This window comes from Lycium barbarum, chromosome 11 (assembly GCF_019175385.1).
Source record: "Lycium barbarum isolate Lr01 chromosome 11, ASM1917538v2, whole genome shotgun sequence".
NCBI classification, from domain to species: Eukaryota; Viridiplantae; Streptophyta; class Magnoliopsida; order Solanales; family Solanaceae; genus Lycium; species Lycium barbarum.
The window spans coordinates 43,002,741-43,012,727 of NC_083347.1; positions in this window are offsets into that span (position 1 = coordinate 43,002,741).

The following is a 9,987-nucleotide window of genomic DNA, read 5'->3' on the forward strand; positions in this document are numbered from 1 at the left end:
TGATCGCATGAGAATACATGACTAAGATGTATTAAACATGATCATCATTAAAATAAGGTACTAGACAGCATCCATAAACACATGGTTTAGTGATATCCAAACTCACATAAGAACTAACACATACTTAAAGACTAATCATAACGACAAAAAAAAACTAAAACCAAACTGAAAACTGGACTACATTAAGGTAATAATTCAATAGCAACTAAACTAACATATAAGCAAACGACACTATATTAAACTAAAACGGAACAGACTATAATGTTAAAGCTGCTAACAATGCTAAACTAACCATTAATTTTAACAATCAATCACAAATGTTAACCAACACATAATAAACAGGAAATAACATCCGCACACAAACAAACTAAAACGAGCTCGTCTAAACACCCAACAGAATAAACATACGTATAGACCCAACTGTAAGCAAAATGGCTTAAAGGAGGAGAAATTACCTTCTTCGGGTGCAGCGAAGTGGGTACGAATCTTCGATCTACACTCGCAACACTTTGAAAAATTCGAGCTTGAATCCTCTCGGACCCAAAACAGTAGCGAAGTATAAAAGTAAAACAATTGGGATTTTCTATTTCGAACAAATCTCCAGGAAATATTTAAAACTGCTGAAGACTCAATTTCTAGGAAATTTTAGGCGGCTTGACCAGAACTTGTGCTTCTTTCCGGGATTTTAGCGACTGAATCGGAAAACCCTTCAGGTTCTTGAGGGGTTTCCAATCAAAAAAATCCTCCACTTCTTGAGGTAATTTCGTGAACCCCAAAAAAAATCCTCTTTCTAATGGATGATGAAAACACATTTATAGACTGATTTTTGGTTCGAGTTTCAGAGGAGAGGGAACATAGGAGAGTGGAGCGCAGAGGCAACGTGGGGGGTGTCAGAGGTATGGGTGTGACAGAGGAGCGTGGGGGGCAAAGACGAGTGGGGAGCAGTGGTATGGGAGAGACGTGGGAGAGAGAGGGATTGAAGGAGAAGAGAAGGGAGCGGGGGGAATCGGCGCAGAAGAGGGAATGAAGGAAACCCTAATGGGTTTCCTTTGTTAAGCGGAAAGGGCGGGTCGGGTAGGTTTAGGCGGGTATGGGCCGGTTTTTGTGGGCTGGTTGAATTTATTTAAATGAATGGTGGGCTAGATTGGTCCGAAAATGTTTATGGGCTTGGATTTAGGTTAGATGAATTAAAAATATGGGCTGAATGAAAGAAATAACCCGACTTCTAAATTTAAATAAAAGGCCTATTTAAATAACTTGTGTTAAAATATTGCTCAATATGAAATATGCAATTATTAGTGCTCAGATAAAAAAAAATGGCGTTGTAATAGCCGTGTAATAATATTTCAAAAATCCACAGTAAAATAAATACTATTGTTTAATTATGCAAAGATAAATGTGATGCGTGTGCGTAAGCTGGCAAAACGCCGAAATGATAAGAATTGTGAATAATAATAATAATAATAATAATAATAATAATAATAATAATAATAATAATAATAATAAATGATGATGATGATGATGGCTAGTAACTGTAACAGAATAATGAAATGCTGGTATTGATAAGAGGCTAATAATTATAGTAAAAATATAAATATATATTTTTTAATTTTCCAAAAATATTAGAAGCGTAAATAGGTGTTTCGGAGGAGAGGCGGGACAAAATTGGGTGTCAACAACTTGTCCCTCTTTGCCCGGTAATGATGAAAAGAGTTGGCGGGCAAAGACGTTGACTCAATAGCCTATTTTGTCCCGGCTAAAGGAAACTTGAGAAGAATATGACCGAACTCCGGTCTCTGAGTTGCCTACATATCTCGGGTTGTACGAGAATCAGGTCGAGTGTAGTTCTGGGATAAGTGTGACACCTGAACCCCAATTGGCGCGAAACTTGCAAAATATGGTCCCAGTGTTGAATTATGATAACACTGGGTATTATGATAGAAACTTGAGAATTCTGAAAATTGAATTGCTGGAATGCAAGAGAATACTTGTAATTAGAGACAAGTGTTCGAGGTAGATCTTTGACCCGTGTCGGGAAGTCTGATTATCCTTCCCGACGAATTGCCCTAGTTCGCTGCCGAAGAAATAGTTCCACGATTTGATGTGTGATGCCAACTTCGATATTGTTCAAAGCCAACAGCTAAAAACAATTGTTAGTAATAAATAAATATATGTAAATAAGACAGGGTTGGAGAAGTTACACTTGCAGCCCCTGTTTCGAAAGTTGAATCCACATTCGGAGGTGGGTGCCTGAATGAAATGTAAGATATCCGCATTCGGAGGTGGATGCTTGAACTGAAATATAAGATACCCACATTCGGAGGTGGGTGCCTGAACTTGAAATATAAGATACCCGCATTCGGAGGTGGGTGCCTGAACTTGAAATATAAGATACCCGCATTCGGAGGTGGGCGCCTGAACTGAAATATAAGATACCCGCATTCGGAGGTGGGTGCCTGAACTTGAAATATAAGATACCCGCATTCGGAGGTGGGCGCCTGAACTGAAATATAAGATACCCGCATTCGGAGGTGGGTGCCTGAACTTGAAATATAAGATACCCGCATTCGGAGGTGGGTGCCTGAACTTGAAATATAAGATACCCGCATTCGGAGGTGGGCGCCTGAACTTGAAATATAAAATACCCGCATTCGGAGGTGGGCGCCTGAACTGAAATATAAGATACCCGCATTCGAAGGTGGGCGCCTGAACTGAAATATAAAATACCCGCATTCGGAGGTGGGTGCCTGAATTGAACATTGAAATACCCGCATTCTAAGATGGGTGCCTGGATTGAAATTGACATACCCGCATTCTAAGGTGGGTGCCTAAATTGAACATTGAAATACCCGCATTCTAAGGTGGGTGCCTAAAATTGAAAATTGACATACCCGCATTCTAAGGTGGGTGCCTAAATTAAATTTTGAAATACCCGCATTCTAAGGTGGGTGCCTAAATTGAAAATTGACATACCCGCATTCTAAGGTGGGTGCCTAATTTGAACATTGAAATACCCGCATTCTAAGGTGGGTGCCTGAATTGAACATTGAAATACCCGCATTCTAAGGTGGGTGCCTAAATTGAAAATTGACATACCCGCATTCTAAGGTGGGTGCCTAATTTGAACATTGAAATACCCGCATTCTAAGGTGGGTGCCTGAATTGAACATTGAAATACCCGCATTCTAAGGTGGGTGCCTAAATTAAATTTTGAAATACCCGCATTCTAAGGTGGGTGCCTAAAATTGAAAATTGACATACCCGCATTCTAAGGTGGGTGCCTAAATTAAATTTTGAAATACCCGCATTTTAAGGTGGGTGCCTGAATTTGAAATTGAAATACCCGCATTCTAAGGTGGGTGCCTAAATTAAATTTTGAAATACCTGCATTCTAAGGTGGGTGCCTAAAATTGAAAATTGACATACCCGCATTCTAAGGTGGGTGCCGAAATTAAATTTTGAAATACCCGCATTTTAAGGTGGGTGCCTATATCATGTCCACTTCCCATGGTGCAAAAAATGTAAATCCATATCCACTTTCAGGGTGCAGAAAAATAAATCCAAGTCCACTTTCACAGTTCAAAATATAAATCTACGTCCGCATTTCACGGTACAAAATGTAAATCCACGTCGACTTTGACGTCCGTATTATACGGTACAACAGTAAATTTACATCTACTTTCACGTCTGCATTATACGACGCAAAAATAAATTCACTTTTACTTTTGAAAACATAAATATGTATCCACTTTCTACAATTATATGTATATTTTTTTGTAATATAATTCTATTTCCACTTCCATGCTCGCATCCACAATGTAAATGTAAATCCACGTCCACTTTAGAAATAGTATTGTAAAAAGATATCCACATCTTAATCCATGTCCCGTTGTGACGGAAGTTAAATCTATAATTAACCCCCACAATTTGATATACGATGCAATATTTCGATCTTGTTATCTTATTAACATACTTCATTCTAAAAGAATTTGATAATGATTTGAACATGTATGAAGTGATGACGAAATTGAGGAATTCTAACCAATAACAGGTGATCAAGGTCAGTGTCCATGATTATATGTATTCGATCCATCGATGAATGTCACGAGCTAAAACAACTGTTAGTGATAAGAATCAATAGCTGGGTCTAAAAGAATTATACTTACAGCCCTTGATTGAGAAGATGAACTTGTGTCCACTGTTGCAATCAAAATTTCGTGATGAGTGGAACGACGTCCACCGTTCAGCATAAGCTACCTTTGCATCCACGCTGAAGAGTATTTGCATTTTGAAGAAAGTTAACTTTTTGATCACGCCCATAATTTAATACATGCACCGTGTTCATGTTAATTGGACCTGTCTCAACAAAGAAAAATTGTGAGTTTAAAAGAAAATTGGTTGACTTGTGCATGTCGGGGAACTTGGCCCTTGAATTGACTTTTGTCTCGGTCGCGTCCACGTTCTTCGATGTCTCACCACATATCTTGCTTTGCCGGGGAGTTTCAGTTATAAAAAAAATGTATTTTGAAAATAAAAGTAATGAGATTTGGATGACTTTGAAAGGAAATACTTAGTGGCTCTAATATGTAACATGATTAAGAAGACTCGATTTTTGAATTTATTCACATTTTAGAAATATGGATGGACTTTTGTTTAAGACCACTTTTATGCTATTTCTAAAAATTTGTCCCAGTTTCAGTCTTAGAGATGCTTGATTCTGGACAATTGAAAAATAAGAACTTATAATGAAAGTTTTCTAAAGTGATTTGACCGACTTCGAAATTTGTCCCAGTTTCAAGTCCTGGAAACGCTTGGTTCTAAACGATCGAAAAGTGAGAAAGTTGTAATGAAAATTTTTTGAAAGTGATTTGACCGATTTCAAAAATTTGTCCCAGTTTCAAGATACTAAAACACATGAATTTAAACGGTGGGAAGACCAAGTCTTGTATAAAAATCCTTATGTATTTTATAGGAACCAAAATGTTTGGACAAACTGAAGATAAAAATTTTAAGATAGAAGGGCCGAACTCGCCTCGGGTTGCCTACGTATACCAAAGGAATCAGGCTAGACGTAGTTCGTGGTACAAATAAAGACTTTTGAGTTTTGTTTTTTAATAAAAGGGGGCCGAACCCGATACGGGTTGCCTACGTATCCAATAGGAAATCAGGCCACACGTAGTTCCACCCATATAACAAAAACGCTGAAATATTTTGAAAAAGTGGCCGAACCCGATGTGTGCTGCCTACGTATCCAACAGGAAGTCAGGCCAAACGTAGTTCCAACCATAAACAAAGATACTGAAATGATTTGAAAAGAGTGGCCGAACCCGATGTGGGCTGCCTACGTATCCAACAGGAAGTCAGGCCAAACGTAGTTCGTTACAAACAAAATGACAGAATCTTAATTTAAAAAGGCTGTAACAAAACATAGAGGCAACATGACAAAAGGAACTAAATGTTCTAGTTGATGCCTCCGGCCTACTACAAAAAGGAAATTTAAACTTAAAATACTGAAACTCCCGGCGAACCGGGGCTAAGATAGAAGTCCAATTTTGCAACTCAGGTCCTGGCTCACCAGCCTATAAAGTCAATATTTCAGCAAAGTCTTTGATTATCATAGCATGATCATCTTCATCTTCCACGAACAGGTTCTTGACTCCTTCCACGATATCATCATAGGCAACTTCAACAATAAGATCTGAAGGTTTTGAGAAAGTTTGATCAATGGTAGGAATGGGTTTTGGCAATGCAATCTCCTTCCTTTTATTCTTTCGTGCTTTCTTCACTTCTTCCTCAGTTGGCTCATATCCCAAACCGAATGTAAACTGTTGCGTAGGGAGAACGACTGGCTCAACTCGCCCATTTAGTGTTTTCCCTAGCCCAAATCCAGGTTGGTACCCATTTCTCAGCATTTCTTTTGCAACCATAATTGCGGCGCATGATCTTTTGAACTCTTGAGTTTGACACACTTCACTCTCTTTAGTGACATTCACAACCTCCCAAGCGTGGTAAGCTGCTCCGTCGAACCCTCCTTCTGCCTCGATGAATGGGGTGGATTGCTCTAGATAGAAAGACGTGTCCCCTTCTCCATGTATACATATTTGTTGCTGATCCCACTTGAATTTGACAGTTTGGTGCAAAGTAGATGGTACGGCCCCAGCCAGGTGGATCCACGGTCTACCTAACAGCATGTTGTATGTCGTGGAAATATCAAGTACTTGAAAATCCATAATGAATTCAACAGGGCCAATCAACACTTTCAACTCTATTTCCCCAATAGGGCGCCTTTGAGCCCCATCAAATGCTCGAATATTCATATCACTGGTCTTGAGCTCACTAACATTATATCCGATCTTCTTCAGACTTGCTAATGGACAGATGTTGAGTCCAGAACCCCCATCAATCAATACTTTAGCCACAAACATGTTATGACACTTGACAGTTATATAGAGCGCTTTGTTATGCATACATCCTTCTGGCGGCAGTTCTTCATTATCGAAGCTGATTCGATGGCTGTCAAGTACGCGCTCAATCATCCCAGCTAACGCCTCACTAGTTGTTTCGCTTGGGACATATGCTTCATTCAAGATCTTCAACAGTGCATTTCTGTGCATATCCGAACTCAAAAGCAAAGAGAGAATAGGAATTTGAGCATTGGTCTTTTTCAACTGATCCACAACTGAATACTCACTAGCCTTAATCTTCCTCAGAAATTCTTCTGCTTCGAATTCAGTCACGACCCTTTTGGGAGGTACATTGGTTTCCTTAACTTGCCCCAATCTAACTAGCTCTTCTGGAGAATAGCATCTTCCAGACCTTGTCATTCCTGATGTCTTAACCTTGTCAGTGATCGTGTCCTTTCCTCGACATTCCATCACAGTTTGTTGATAATTCCATGGTACGGCTTTTGTATCGAGCACTGGTAACTGATTTGGTGCTTGAACTACTTCCACAGGAGTTGATGAAGCTCCTAATATCTCGACAGGCACACAACCCTTTATCACTACAGCTGGAGAAGCAACGGCTACAAAATCATGATCCTCCACACGATCCACAGGCACTATAAATTCAGCTGGGTCGTCAACATTTTCATCTATTCCAATCATATTTATCGTGGCCCCATCATGGGTCGGGAGTGGATTGTTAACCACATTTGGTGTTGGTTGTTTGACCGTGATCTGTTTTGCTTCAATAAGATCCTCAACCTTATGCTTCAATGCGTAACAACGATCAGTGGAATGGCCTTTTACCCCCGAATGATATGCACATGTTTTAGTGGGATCAAAGCTTCTGGGTAATGGATCTGGAATTCTACCTTCCACAGGATATACTAAGCCTGAAGCTTGCAGTCTTTCGAAAACAACGCTCAGTGGTTCTCCCAATGGTGTGAAATTGCGAAACAGTTTATTTGGGCGAGGTGCGGATGCATTGTTTGGATCATGAGGTTGTGATGGTGGAGCTGGATATGTTGGTGGTCGTGGAGATCGATATGCTGGTTGTGTGTTGTAAACGGGGTAGGATATTTGTGGTGATTGAGGTTGGTAAGATGACAAAGTTTGGTCGTATGGATATGGAGAATATTGGAAATATTGTGAGTGAGGAGCGTTAGGCTGGTATCGTGGTGGTTGTTGATGGCGGTACGAGGTGTTTCCCAAAGCCATTACCGAGGCTGCTTCCTTTTCTTTTTTCTTTCCGTTTCCGAGAGTACCTGTTTGTATAGCCCTACTAGTAGACAGCAAAGCCGCAAGACTTGTTATTCTCCCTGTCTTAATGCCATCTTCGATCATGTCCCCAGCTTTGATCACTTCTGCAAAAGTTTTTCCACCCATTGTCACCAAACGTTCATAGTATTCCGGTTCTAGTGCTTGAATGAAGAAAATAACCATTTCTGTCTCCTCCATGGGTGGGTGTACCCTAGATGCTTCTTCTCTCCATCGTATAGCATATTCTCGAAATGATTCGATCGACTTTTTTTGCAACTTTGTAATTGAGATTCTATCAAGAGCGATCTCAACATGAAACTTGTAGTGATCCACAAAAGCATTTGCCAAATCATCCCAAGTACGCCATTTGGTTGTATCTTGCTTGGAATACCATTCCAAGGCTTTCCCACTCAAACTTTGATTGAATAGTTTGACTCTTATCCCTTCATTCTTTCCTACGCCAATCAACTTTTCACAATAAACTTTCAAATGAAAGAAAGGGTTTCCCGACCCATCAAACTTCTCAAATTTTGGGATCTTGTAACCTGGTGGCAATTCTACCTCAGGAAATGCACATAATTCTTCATATCTCATGCTTTGATTACTACCCAGTCCACACAAACTTCTCATGGCATCTTCCAAACTTTTGAGCTTTCTATTTATCATTTCATCATTAACTGCCCGTGCCTCATTTTCAACTTCGACATAATGATCAACATCTGTGCGACATTGTCCTTGAATCTGTGTCATGGGTGGAGCTGTGGTATAAGTATACACTGGCGGAACTTGATGTGTGTCATGTGCTGGCGGTATGAATTGAGCTTTTGAAGAGGTGGTTGTAAATAAAAAGGGAGCATTTTGAGTGAGGTGTTCGGAACGAACTGGCTGAGAAGTGGTGAAATAATTTGCTTGGTTAAATTCGTCCAAATTTGGGAATGGAGGTGGCACAGGCAAAGTCTGACGAACTCCCTGGGACGGAGTCATATGTGGCGGTGTTTGAGAAAATGACCGGTTATGAAGTACCATATGACTTAGTTCGGCAACTCGTCGCTCCAGACGAGCAATGGTCTCCAAATGTGTTTCTGATTCTTTGGAGGATGTGGGATCACTTGTGATTGGTAAACTAAGAGATGGCTCAGATGAAGTGGTTGCATTGATCAAATTTTGCTCCATTTTAGAACGAGTCCTTTTGGTTAACCAGGTGATTAGTGATGGATTGGAATCTGATTTCTTGGCTCTGGACCGTGTGAAATACGAATGCTCCGCCAGTTCCCCTTTAGCACAAGTCAACCTTTTTGTTTTAAAAATAAGTTTGAAAAGAAAAAGGATAAAACAAGAAAAACAAGAAAAAGAAATGAGTCAGTATACGGGAATGACATATTATTGCATATAAACACATTATTGCACATAATACATCGCGTTTTATAATGCAAGGGACCTCTTTATGCCAGAGGTAGGCCTAACGAATATTTGAAGGACAAACATGTTTTTATGTATCATCCGCAACTCCTCCTAACGGTAATTTACAGAAAATAAAAAAAAATATTACATGCCAAATTGATAATACATCTCAAAATTAGTCTAAGATATATAATACTTCAACTCCACTAATTTCTTTGGTTGTCTTCGACCTCCGGCATTAATTGAATGCTCCACGCAACCTGCGACAAAAGGTCAGTTTCCTCGAAATATTTGTCTATAGAGTACTAGGTCCACATATTCTACATATTTGTCCTTCAAATAATGCACATAAATAATGAGAGCGTCACTTAGAGTCATAGACTCATTTGGACATTTGGTAAGGTTGACTAATGAACTTAATACACCAAGGGTATTAAGTCTCCTAGGTTTAAAATGATGCATGTCCTTACAAGGTTTTGGCTTCGCTCTACCCTAAGTAGACTAAGAATGGGTTTACTAGACACAAGGTTCTCGAGCGGACTACTCGAGTGAGAAGGCTACGCGGTCCCCGTTACTCGGGCACCCCGCGCATACGCCAACTCTCCTAAAATTTGGATTCTACGAAAGAAATTTGCGGGTGCGCAAAACACACCTCGCGTGTACGTGTGATAGTGTGAGTTTCCAGAAGTGGAAGAAATATGAACGGAATGCCAGTTTAAGGAAAGCAGTAATATACATATTACATAGAAGAAATGCACATAAGGAATGGAATACAAACATTTAAAAGCATATAAAGCAACTGTATAAGGAAAATAAAGCAAAACAAACAAAATGTCCCACAAATTATTTATTAACCTAAGTTGTTATGGTTAGAGCCTAAGTC